The sequence below is a fragment of the Conger conger genome, chromosome 6 (assembly GCF_963514075.1).
Source record: "Conger conger chromosome 6, fConCon1.1, whole genome shotgun sequence".
In the NCBI taxonomy this organism is placed as follows: Eukaryota; Metazoa; Chordata; class Actinopteri; order Anguilliformes; family Congridae; genus Conger; species Conger conger.
In genome coordinates this window covers 34035498-34048389 of record NC_083765.1, presented here as the reverse complement: position 1 = coordinate 34048389, position 12892 = coordinate 34035498, and the positions used below count along the sequence as shown (strand labels likewise).

The following is a 12892-nucleotide window of genomic DNA, read 5'->3' as shown; positions in this document are numbered from 1 at the left end:
TGTTGTTTAATGCAAGCCTAACAAATTATACGCCATTGGAAACGTAATGTCTTTAGCTAAAATTATTTTTAGTCATCACTTCAATAACATACCCGTAGTCAGTTCTTTGATGAGCTGAAGTTATACAGAATTTTTTTTACACACGGATGGGGGTAATGCATTTTGCAACTAAATTACAAATACTGTTCAGAGATGGTTGTACTTGGGCTCATCATGTTCGAAAGCCGATACAAAGTATAGATAATAGCATTTCTATGTACAATTACTTTTTAAGTATGCTACGGCAACAATGATAATTCCTCCAGAGAAATTCGAAATAAACAATGGACATTCTTTCAATGTTTCTCCGAGTTAACACATTTTTATTATGAGAAAGCATTTGGTCCACTGTACACTTGCTGTGAAAAAGACATTGACATTACGTTATTTCTTGTAGTATGTGGATTTCCAAAATGCAGAGAGGATGAGGTCCCCCCATACTTGTTTTACCACCCACATGTTACAAAATAAGAATCTGTTGTCGCTAAAGCAATTACATGTTAAAATAGGTCGCACAGATAGAACCATGAGTTTTATTGCTTTCAAACGATATGTCCTGTTACCATAGTAATTGAAAATTGCAGGCTGAATGCATAGAAACCCTCACTGGGCCAGGCCTGGGCCGGTGAGACTTAAGGGGTTAAAGCTATGTAATTTATTTGACCCATTTTCCTGTCATGCTGCCATTGTCCCAGATGAATCCAACCTCATAAGTACATAAATATGAAATTGGAAGCGAATCATTATTTATATTTAATCTAAAATACATCGAAAAATGTATAAACCTAGATGATTGAGTACTCGTGCCCAGTTCGGTTAAATATTTAAGATTTCTGACTGCAAGATTTCTGACATGCATGAATATAAGCAGATTATCCCAAATTAATACCCTTCTCGTCATCAAGGGAACAGAAGGTTTGAAAGAATTGTGTTCTCGTGGCAACAACAGAAATCTGGATTTTATCAAAGGGAATGAGAGTCTCAAAAGCAGAATGTCAGGAGGAGCTGCATGCCACTCCATTGATATTCATCATTCTGTGTTCCCTGAGCAGGTTGTTAAAGACTCCATTCCAGCCTGTCTCCATGTCACATTCACATGCTAAGCCAGGCTATATCCAATGAGTGCACATATCAGGCAGGCGGACTGGACTGAGACTTTAGAAGGATTTACCATGTGGTCTATCTTTCATCTTAGCTTGGCTGATTCCTGTAAAAATAGCCTGCATTTCAGATACATTCCAGGCTGTGTTCAAAAACAGTTTTCCCTCGATTGGTTTGGTTTCCATAAGAAACCACATCACTCACTGTTAAGCTGGGCTCCCAGCCATTCATTTGTCTGGTATATCAGATTGCCTCTGGAGTCTACCCTTTATTACTGCACAATTAACGAGGCCCATGTGTCACTTGGGGTTCATGGAGCTATGTTTATCAAAATGAAGGAAGCATCGTTTGCCTGTATCTTTCACAGAGCAAATTCCCACTGCCATCAAGCAGAATTTGAACAACAAGATAATATTTAACCCATGTTTACCAGTGTCAATTAAGTCTGCAATCATATAGCTAATTTTCCATTTGGTATTTTTACAGCATTGTTGGAGCAATGAATTGGAGCTGAATTCATGACGTTTTCTCAGAAATGTTGGTGTCCCCTTAAAAGGTGCATATTTTAATAATTTTGCAATCTTTTAGTCATGTTCTTGATCATTTGCTAACAGCTGTGCTTTTTGAACGAGGTCGTGACCAGAGTACAGTTATCACGGCTGTGGTTATGGTCTGTGTCATTAGCCCACCATGCAGCCTGTGATGAGACTCACCACCAGGATAATGATATCTGAGTGCATTTCCCTTTGGACGTCACTCCTCCCGCCCAATCCCGAAACAATTTCGCAGTTCTGATTATTGTGGCAGGAAGCGTGGGAAGAATAATGAGTAGGAAGGGAGGAGCCTTCTACACTACGTTATTATTTGAACTGCGTTTCATGCTGGGATGAGTGTCTGGGATTACCCACCAACACAGTTCATTAGCATGACTGCACAAGCCTACCCCTCCATTGTGCAATAGCATCCTGGCATTTCAGATCTTAATGACAGTATTTATGATTTATGTTTTACCTCATTTTGCTTTTGGACTGATTTTATCTATCTAGATCTCTACAGAGAAAAGCTCTGTGGGCAAGAGATGGTTTTCAAATAGTCCATCGGATTAAAGGAACGTTATTATGAAGTAATTCAATTAAAAATTTTATTGAACCAGGAAATGCACCTGCAATTGTTTTCATTAAATTTGAGCCATTTTTCATCTAATAGATGATCTGCCAAGTTTGCTCAGTAAAATGTTTCATGTTCACGCTGTCTATATCTGTGTCATATAATTAGCTGTTCCTTGATGTGTGAGCAACTACTGAGAATGTACAGGTATGACACCAACAAAAGTCTATCTGACACCAGTATAATCTTTTGTATTAAGTAGTTTTTTGATTGTATTGAATATGACCAAAGTGTGCTAATTCTGAGGTGAAATGTATTTTTCAAGATCTTACATAACATGTTTTCTTAGTTCTGATGATGACCAATTTATTGTGTTGCATAAGTGTCTAAAAAAGCAAAGGATACTTGTTTCAAGTTATCTTTAAAAAGATATTAGTTATACTGAATCAGAACCACATCCACATACAACATAAAATTAACAAAGCAGCTTGTAAGGGGGGGACTAAACATTTGGCAGAATTCACCGTTACATAATTTTTTGCACTTTGTTTATTATTGAGAAAACTTGAAGCTGAAATTGAGAACTCCCACCCCCCGTGTGGGAAAGGGATGTGTTGGATGTCTGCGGGTGGGGGGTGGGGGGTATGGGAGGTGTGGGGAGTCAGAAGATGTCCACGGCCCAGCTGGCTCGCCACAGTGAATACTGTGAGTGTTCGCACCACATAATGGGAAGTGAAGTGGCTTGTTCACGGGAACAGGTTTTCCTCCGATTTTAATAACATTCTCACCTAAAACGAGTTATTTTCCTGAACTATGACATTCTCTCTTTCTATGAACTGAATTACTCTTTTTATTCACTTAGAGTCCATAACCCAGTTACCAATATGTACTTGGTTTAAAGATCACCAGATTATTGCAGTGGGATAAGTTACAGTAAGGTATGTTCTTAGAACATACAATATCTTCTCCAGGATGTTCTTGTTCAATGAATTTCTGAAAGAAAATGTCTGAAATGTGCAGAATCGAATATTCTGCTTTGTTTTTGTAATAATATAGTATCTTAATTTGAAATTAAATTTGGAATATTCCCCATCACATGGTCATCAGGCTTCACCGCATGCTCAGGTTTACATCCTGTCCGACGTATCAAAAACCAAAAGGAAACACGTGTGTGTGTGCTGTGTTTGTGCATGCACGGTTGGAGGATTACCATGTTTTTTTCCAGGTCTATTTTTGGGTATGCTCAATGTCACAGCACTAGTGATGCAGTATAGGAAGAGTATGTGATTGGAATTGCTCATCATGAAATGCCATAGCAACAGACCTGAAAACAAGCGTTCCCCGGGGAAAAGCTCTCCCATTTCCTCTGTCCTGAAGACTGCAGCCCTGCTTATGAATGTTGATTAAAATGCTTCATCTCATCTACCCCCATAATTCTCAAACAGTTGTTTGTAAATTTTCACATACCTGCTGCTTATTTGGAATGGCTTCTCTGCAACAAGAAAGCTAATACGTTGAATTCAGAACATTGTGTCCAGATATATGCATGAAATATTTATAGCGTTCTCAAAACAGCTTTATGGGTGTACTTGTTTGATGGATATATAGATAGACAGACATACAAACAGACATAGACACAGACAGACAGATAGATTACAACATTGTTGTTTTTCACCTCATCCAACAAATTAAAAAGATAAAAAGGTTTTTGCTGCCTGTAAAAGATTTTGCTTTTACAGGCAGTAAAAACAGTACACTTGGAAGGGAGAATAGAAATATAAACAAAGACAATAAATTATATAAGAATGATATCCTACATTATACCCTTTTAAGACCTACTGTACACCATATTTTACCTTTCCTCCAAATTACGAATGCACAGCACTGTTCTGTGGGCCTGGTCCATTGTCGCAATATCCTTCAAGCTGGAAATAGTGTGCGTGCACTTTCTCAGGTCCTGCTTATTTTCACTCTGCAGCCTGCCACTGCAGTAATCCCATCAGTGGACCAAGCTACACATTTGGTCCTTAAATAATACCATTTCAACTTTCCAACAGCCTTTAAATAAATCAATTAATAAACATGTCTAACCTCCAGAGATCAAGTGAGGAACACACACACCATCATTATAAAACTCTATTTAAATGGGTCATTTAGGAAATATGCCCCTACTTACGGTAAATAGTAATGTGATCTTAAAAAATGTGAATTAAATGAGGCATGAATGCTGTGTTTGAGAACCTTTGTGTAACCTGGATAAGATCCATGGGGGGACTGATACATCTGAAAAGAAGCAGTTCAGTCTGCTGAAGACTTAGTGCCAAATGTTCAGTCTGAGACATCCATTCCTTTCTGTCAACCTCCAACCTGAACTAGCAGTTAACACACAGATTACACACTTTACTTTGAAGGTATTTACATATGTACATATTGGGCCTTTTTATACATAGTATCCCCATTTCATGGCAAAACATGCATTTTGACATTTGAACACCTTAAATAAAATCATCTTGACTTACAGTATGTGGACTGCAATCCTTAGTCAGTCGACTTGAATATATTTTCTGTACTTACAAAACATCTGTCACTTTATGGCAGAGAAAATGTTATCTGTGTCATCAACTTACCTGACCATCCTTTCATCATGATCTATGTGCTGTAGGGGCATATCCCTACAAATAAATGTAGGGATTTTATACTCTATGGTGCCTAACCACATAATCTGTACTTTCAGACAATTACAGTCATCCTGCATGATTTGCACTCCAAACTCCATCTCCAAAGTCATCATACCTGACCTCCCCATAGTCAGTCTGTCTGGTCAATGACTCCACACACTCATGAGAAGCTATTGTCGTTCCGTGACATTGTTTTGACTCACTCCATTAACAAAATGAATACGGTAAGTCACATTGAGTTACAGAACATGACCCTGCAAATAGAAAACTTAAAAAGCTTTAAATTACGGCCGTGTTTATTTCTCTCTTATCTTTCCTCTCCCAGTCCAAACAGGCTTCTTTTTTCTGATATTTTACGTGAGGCCTAAAAGCATTGTGCAGGGGACAGTAATCACTCTGTAACTTTGAGAAATCGAGGGGCATCTGGTTCTTCTTTGCCTGGAAACTTTTCTTGGTATTGAAACGAGATCTGAAATGATAATGAAAATAAGATAGATCATTCTGCTTAATGAGGTTTTAAAAAGGACAATGTTTCAGGCCAATGGCAGTTTGGATAAAAAATGCATCCTTATTTGTTCTGTGAACAGAACAAACGATCTTTACTCAGCATTCCTAATATGTACCACAATTATTCTCTGAATCCTGTGAGTGACCTATATAAGAACCAAACAATGTTTCCTTTATCAGTTTATACTTCTCAAACATGTAGCACTGAAACTATCCAACCATCCATTATCTTAACCTACTTATCCTGAAAAGGGTTGCAGGGGGGTTGGAGCCTATCCTAGCATACATTGGGCAAAAGGCATACACCCTGGACAGGTCACCAGTCCATCGCAGGGCACAAGCACAATTCCCTCACACACTCATACCCACAGGCAATTTAGACTCTCCAATCAGCCTAACCTGCATGTCTTTGGACTATGGGAGGAAACCAGAGTACCCGGAGGAAACCCACACAAACACGGGGAGAACATGCATACTCCACACAGAGAGGCCCCGGCCGACTGGGATTTGAACCCAGGACCTCCTTGCTGTGAGGTGGCAGTGCTACCCACTGCACCATCCGTGCCACCCCACACTGAAAATAATATTAAATTAAAATCATTTATACTGATATTACATTGATATGACTGTTGTGCTTGAAAATTACAGGAGGTCAGCCGTTTCTGAGATACTCAAACTGCCCTATCTGGCACCAACAATCATTTCATGGTCAAAGTCACTTGAATCACATTTCTTACCCATTCCGACAGCTGAACTTCTTGACCACGTCTGCATGCTTTTATGCATTTAGTTGCTGCCACATGATTGGCTGATAAAATATTTGCATTAACAAGCTTGTGTACAGGTCTACCTAATACATTGCTACATTGCATTATGGAAGGATAAGATACCTGTGATGAAAAAGAGGAGCTCCACCAATCATGGAGCACCTTTATAAATCCAGATGGTGATTGGTAGATGCTTCATGGTAATACTCCCGGTTCTCTGAGGGAAGTATAAAGTTGTAGCCACATAGTGTCCACAAATAACTGTCAGCGTTGCTACCAATTTACAGTGATTAATGGAGTCCTCTTAGTTTTCTCTGCAAGTAGAATGACATCATCAGCATATTTTTCAGGTTGTATTTTCCTGCTAGGAGCTAGGATCACAACCTGCAGGTAGAGAATATAACATACTGTAAGGTCCTGATTGAGAATTTCACCGCTATTACTTCTTATATGCAAATAGTTACAATATACACACATTGAGCCAATACGTTTTAAGTATTACATTAGAAGCACTGTTACATGAAGATATGTCCTCCATATTCTAAAGCAAAACCAAAATGTTACTTGTATCGACTGTACCAAAACTGAGAATATTGTTAAAAGGGTATCTGGAGTAAACACTGAAATTCTCTGAGGCCAGGAAGATTTTAATGGGGCACAATATAGTTTGTTAAAACAGAATGTCATGGTGGCTCTTAGAAACACGGAATGCCTAATACTCAAATAGCAGCCTGGGTTCTTAACTGTAAAATACAAAAAACTGTTGGTTCATCTAGGACTGTGTGTGCACAGCTGCCTTTGGATTCACATTCAAAGAATGTTTGTCAAGTACTTTGTACACTGCTACATGGTAAATGCCAACACCAGAGAGATTTTTCTGGGGGAACATCCTGTCCTAGCACAAAAGGGGCATCTCCGGAACACTGCAATGGAATGAAGGAAAATTAATCTGTCTGGGTCCTTTAGACTTTAGGATGTTGGGGTTGTTACGTGTGCCATTGACAACTCTGCCCCAGCTCGTGTCAACCCTCAATGGCAACGTAAACATATGAAAATAGGGACATCAAGACAATTGTTTGAAACCAAAAGAAAAAGTGTTTAATAAATAATTACCATCCCCTCGGGAGAGTGAGGTCCAACAGAGATACAAAAACAAGGCATTTCACCCTCCCAAAGGGGTGACACAAAGAATAACACAAAACTAACAAAAGACTGCGCAGACAAACTACAACATAATGTGTGAAAAATGGTAGCCACAATGGTGTAGCCAACTCCTCCTTATATAGGCCGGGATTCAGGTGCAAACCAGCACCTGAAAAGGAGAAGCAGCTGTTGTCAATTACACAATTAAACATGCCCTCAACCCCACACCACACAAACAGTGACTAGCTCATGTTGTGTGTGTGAAATGAATGCATGTGTATGAGTGTATATGTGTGTGCGTGTCCAAGTGCTTGAGAGTGTGTGTGTGTCTAACTAGGTGACTACATACCATGCGCCCACATATATACATATGACACCCAACAGACAACCACCACACTCGTCACAGGGTAATTTTGATGTTGTGGTATGGGTGTGACTGTCATGTTTCACAATTTTCTATATGATATTATATAATCATATACTTTACTAAATTATATAATATAATATAAATAATTGCATGGCTTTCTCTCCATTATTATCAAGACTGCAGCCAGACTAATGGGTTGAGTTGATTGAAACAAATTTTAACTTTACCTTACAAAAGAATCGCATGTTCAAAAACCACATGGAACACCTAACATGTGAAGAGTACATATGTGAAAATAAATAATGCTTATAAAATTAGACCAGAAAAAGATGATCTATTTCAAGTCACATGTTTTGTTTTCACAGAGGGATATGTATGTAGCAACTATTAGGTAGCTAATTTAATAAACCAGCGGGGGTCGCTGAACAACAATGAAACATGGGCGAGACAATCACCAATTGCACATCGCACTATGGACCTGCCAGGCACAAGCAGCAACAGCACAGCCCAGATTCCAGATGGTGCTGTAACCAAACAAGCCATCCAGCAGCACTTTAATATTTATTCTGTGGAATGCTATAGTATTCCCATAAAATGGATATACTATAAAATTGGCTTCTAATTAAACTGCTTTACATGAAGGTGCATGAAAAGAATCTCAAAGCTTCAGATGAATATTGATTATGTATCACAATAGTGTATTATTTATGTAATATTAAGTGCGAAACTCTGTGGGAAACTATTTTCAACATCATCAGCACAGTAAGAGCCCTGTCACAGTCTGTCAGGTACTGCAGGGGGACATACTCATTTTTTTAGATGAGATTGCCATGATAATTCAAAAGGAAAATGCATTGGGTCTGGCAGGATTGCAAATGGTTTGATATTAGGATTCAAACCAGCTTTTTATACAGTATGTTTTTTTTTTTTCATTTCCTGCTCTGTTTTCAGACGTTGCAATTCACTTCGTGCTGATTCATGACATGCAGTGCTGATTTATTTAGTCTGTGTCTGGATGTTCACATCATAAGACCCCATCAGTAGTAATGACTCATCAGTGAAATGTACAGTATGAGGGAGCTGGATTTCAAGCAAATAATACTTTACTATGGTAGAAATAACCACGTTTTTCAAAAATACAAATAACATTGCTAACATTTCTTTATGAATTTTTAAAGGCTGCACGATAAAAAGTGTGGCAAATATTTTATTTAGTGATTTCTGGGTGGGCTATTTGTGGATTTAGCAAAAATAGGCACTGGGAACATCACCTTCTACACATGGAATGACGCAGAACTCATTGAGGACATTCACATAGCTGACATCTGCCACAATGGCCTTGCATACACAGACATTAGATGCAGTGGTCAGTGCCACAAGCACATGGCCACTGAAGTGACACCCACTATGAAGGAACCAGAACAGGTGTGTGTGTGCGTGTGTGCATGCATGCATGTGCTAGATCAGAGGTCACCAACCCTGGTCCTGGAGAGCTACGGGGTCTGCTGGTTTTTGTTTTCACCTTAAAATCAGCACCCTGTTGAGACCCAGGTAACCAGGTGAGGTGAATTAACTGTGTAATCATCTGCTCTAATTGATTAATGAAGTGCAGAGTAACTGTGAAAACCAGCAGACCCAGTAGCTCTCCAGGACCAGGGTTGGTGACCTCTGTGCTAGATTATGTGGAAGACCTCATATACACAGGTGTGTGCCTTTCTAAGCTATGTCCAATCAATTCAATTTGCCACAGGTGGATTCCAATCAAAGTCTAGATATATTTCAAGGATAATTAAAACTGGATCCACCTGAACCCAATTTTAAGTTCCACAGCAAAGGGTCAGAATACTTATGTATGTAAATGCATGATTTGAATATGCAAAAAATCACATTGTCATTATTGGTTATTGAGTGTAGATTGATGGGCAAAAAATGCACCTTTATCAATTTAAAGTTAAATCTATAACACAATAAAGTGTGCAAAAAGTGAAGGGGACTAAATACTTGTATGACTGTATGTCTGTGAATGTGCTAGTGTGATTACACAAGCGTGTGTGGGTCAGGGAACCAAGAAGTGGTGCCGTAGGATAGGACTTGTTGCACATTGCTGCATCAGTTCAGATGTTTTAATGCTGGGCTACATTTAAAGTTCCTGTGTTTTACTTGTTCTTCATGCCATGAGAAAATCAGGGTTGTTCTGGGAAATTTTTGTCACTGACATCTGTGCCACTATGGGGGATATTGATATTTTGGTTGATCCTTTTCAATCCCCTTACACCTGCCTCATTCCATAGGGAATTACTGTGTGTAAATATCAAGTCCAATATAAAAGGAATATTTGGACATATGAAAACCCTACATGACATTACCCTTGAGTGTTTTTATTGGTTTAATTTTCAGCCAGTTAAATAGACCTGCGGTGCATTCACAACACGGAAATAAAATATTTTAAGAGGGGTTGCAAGGTGGCTTCTGGTTAATGCACTGTTCTTGTTTGAGTACAGGGATGGACCCCACCATACTTTACCAGTGCCAATTGTGGTTATCAAGATGATATTGACTTGGTTGGACGTCAAGTTCCATAGATTTAATTTATTATCCATTCTTTTTCAAATAAAATTATTTATTTTATTCATACCACTAAATCTGATATTGTGACAAGTCACATTACAAAATGATAAATGCTCTCATGAAATTAGCAAATGAGAGAAAAAAGCTACTTGGAAATGCGCTATTTGGGGAAAGTACCATTATGAAATAAAAGTAGTCTTTTAAAAAGAAAAAACAATTTATTGGCACCCTTAATAATAAAAAAAATTCTTTCAATATTGTACATTTCCTATCATGTTTCAATGTTTTGTATTTATTAATCTACATTTTTTCTGAAAACCACAGGTGCCAAAATTATTGGCTCCCCTAACAATTATTGTAAAGTGAACTTGCCAATATGATTTTACTTTCATTTAGATAATCTTAGTCTAAAGCAAGTATATTGTGTCATTCCATGACGTCCTGTTTCACTTGAGTATAAAAAGAAGCATGCAAAATCCCTCAGCCATCAGCATGGAAAAAGCCAAAGAACTGTCAATTCAGAAGACATAGATGGCAATTGACGAGTAATGGGTACAAAAACCTACAAAAATGGTTAAATATAGAACTTGTCAGAAAGCGGATGCAAGTGCATATTACTCCCACAGACAATAAGGAAAATGGTGAGGTAGGCCATAAGTAACCCTAGAATTGCAGTTTAAAAATGGCAGAGATTGGGGTCACCAAGTCTAAAAGAAAACATGGCACCTCCATACCAGCAAACTCTTTGGAAGGGCAACATGAAGACAGCCCTTAATGAGCACAATAAACAAAAGTTTTCCAAACCACATTGGAATTATGACTGGAAGAGAGTGCCGTGGTCAGATGCGACAAAAATTGTATGTTTTGGTCATACACACCATGAACAAATTTGACAGCAAAATTGAATACATACAAGCACCGCATACCAGTGGTCGAGGAGCATCATTTAAGACCAATGGCACAATGAATTCAACAAAGTACCAGGAAATCTGGGCAGAAAATCTGGTTGTCCCTGCTAGGAAGCTGAGTCTTGCCCGTAGGTAGATTGTCCAGCAGGACAATGACTCCAAGCTAAGCAGAAGACTTAATAAGTCTAAAAAATAAGTTCAATAAATCAGTCACAATGGAAATACATTCCCCTGCAGTAGTCAGCAGCTAATGGCAAATCAATGCTTCTTTATATTGTGGATGCATTGCTCTAATTACACAGAGCTTTTGCATGCTGTATGTTGTTACATCTTTATTTGCCTAACGCAAATCATGGAGTTCTTGTGTAGTATACATCCATAAAAAACAAAACAATAGTCATGGACGTGTGCAGTGAGCAGATGTGCGGTGTAATGGAGATGACTCATAATACCAGATTTAGCCATTCTGACATTAACTGGGAATGAACAAACAAGGATCCTGTGCCAGACTCTGTGTTTTCGAGCTGACTGCCAGAAAGCGAGATTCATGCCATATAAAGAATTCATGTTTAAAAATCTGTCTTATGTATTGTCAGGAAAGGCAAAATTAAATATAGTGTGCTTAACACAAATAAGATGTCAAATTGGTTGAAAAGAAAAGAAGCAAGAAAAAAGAGGAGGAGAGTCTAAAGGGGTCATGGATGAAGCCCTGACTACATTAGGCAGGAGAATGTAAAGCGATACTGTGCAAACACACTCCTCTTGGCAGAACACCTTGTTGGTGACATAACACAGTGGAATTATCTATGCTTGACTCAAGCTGCATGAAGGCTGGCCTGGGAAGTTTGCAAAACCGAGAAACCTCCATGACTCGTCCTGTTATTATGAGTAATTGAAGCAGATTGCCCCTAGGCAGGCCGCATGGGCAATGTATTAGTGAGGAATTTGTGAACAGCTCACCATATATAACAATCATCAGTCCCTTCGAGATGCAATATAAAAAAACTAACTAATAATCTCCTAAAAGGCTTCTCTGCACCTGCCCACCGTCTGTGTTTTAAAAGCAAACCGAGAATGTGGGGCGATGAGGGGGCTTAACTGAAGAACCACTCCGTCGCGATTGCGTAACCTCAGCACTACATCGGGAGACAGAATGTGCACTGATGCTAAAATAATTAGATAGGGTTTGTCTCCATCCATCAGCATTACTTTCAGAGCCCTTGGCTACTACCGCACAGGATTAGCAGTCAGCAGTCAGCATCTAGCAAAAAAAGCATCAATCCCAGGAACTGGTGATAACATAAAGCCGCTTCTAAGATCACATACTGACCTAAAGAGTGCTCATCCTATGTACACAGTCATTCAGAAAAACACAGGAGCATTTCAGAGAATCAATCTGATATTGATGAATCTCACAGAAATTAAGGGAGCAGCTAGTAGGCCAGCTGTGCATTTTTCATATACGAAACTGTCTGATTTGCAGATAAGACATGTGCAAATAACCTATAGCTTACGTTACTGCACAAAGTAGTTCTCACAAACACTGTGGCATGAAACAGGAATATTGAGATGTAAACAGTGTTAATGCTTTCTATAATGTAAACCCACCACCGGAAAATTCTAAGATTTTAATTAATGAACAAGCTTTATCCATTGCAAAACACCACTGCTATTTCAGCAGTGATCCTATTGTTTTACTGCATGAGG

The 12892-nt window shown here is 38.7% G+C and overlaps 1 long non-coding RNA gene across 1 annotated transcript; it reads right to left on the bottom strand.

The window, feature by feature from the left end:
* Positions 1 to 4685: 4685 nt before the first annotated feature.
* LOC133130111 (uncharacterized) lies at positions 4686 to 7441 on the bottom strand. The gene is made up of 3 exons (XR_009708908.1): positions 7313 to 7441; positions 6323 to 6583; positions 4686 to 5394 (listed from the first exon to the last, which is right to left on the bottom strand). It is a non-coding gene; the product is annotated as an uncharacterized LOC133130111 (long non-coding RNA).
* Positions 7442 to 12892: the final 5451 nt, after the last annotated feature.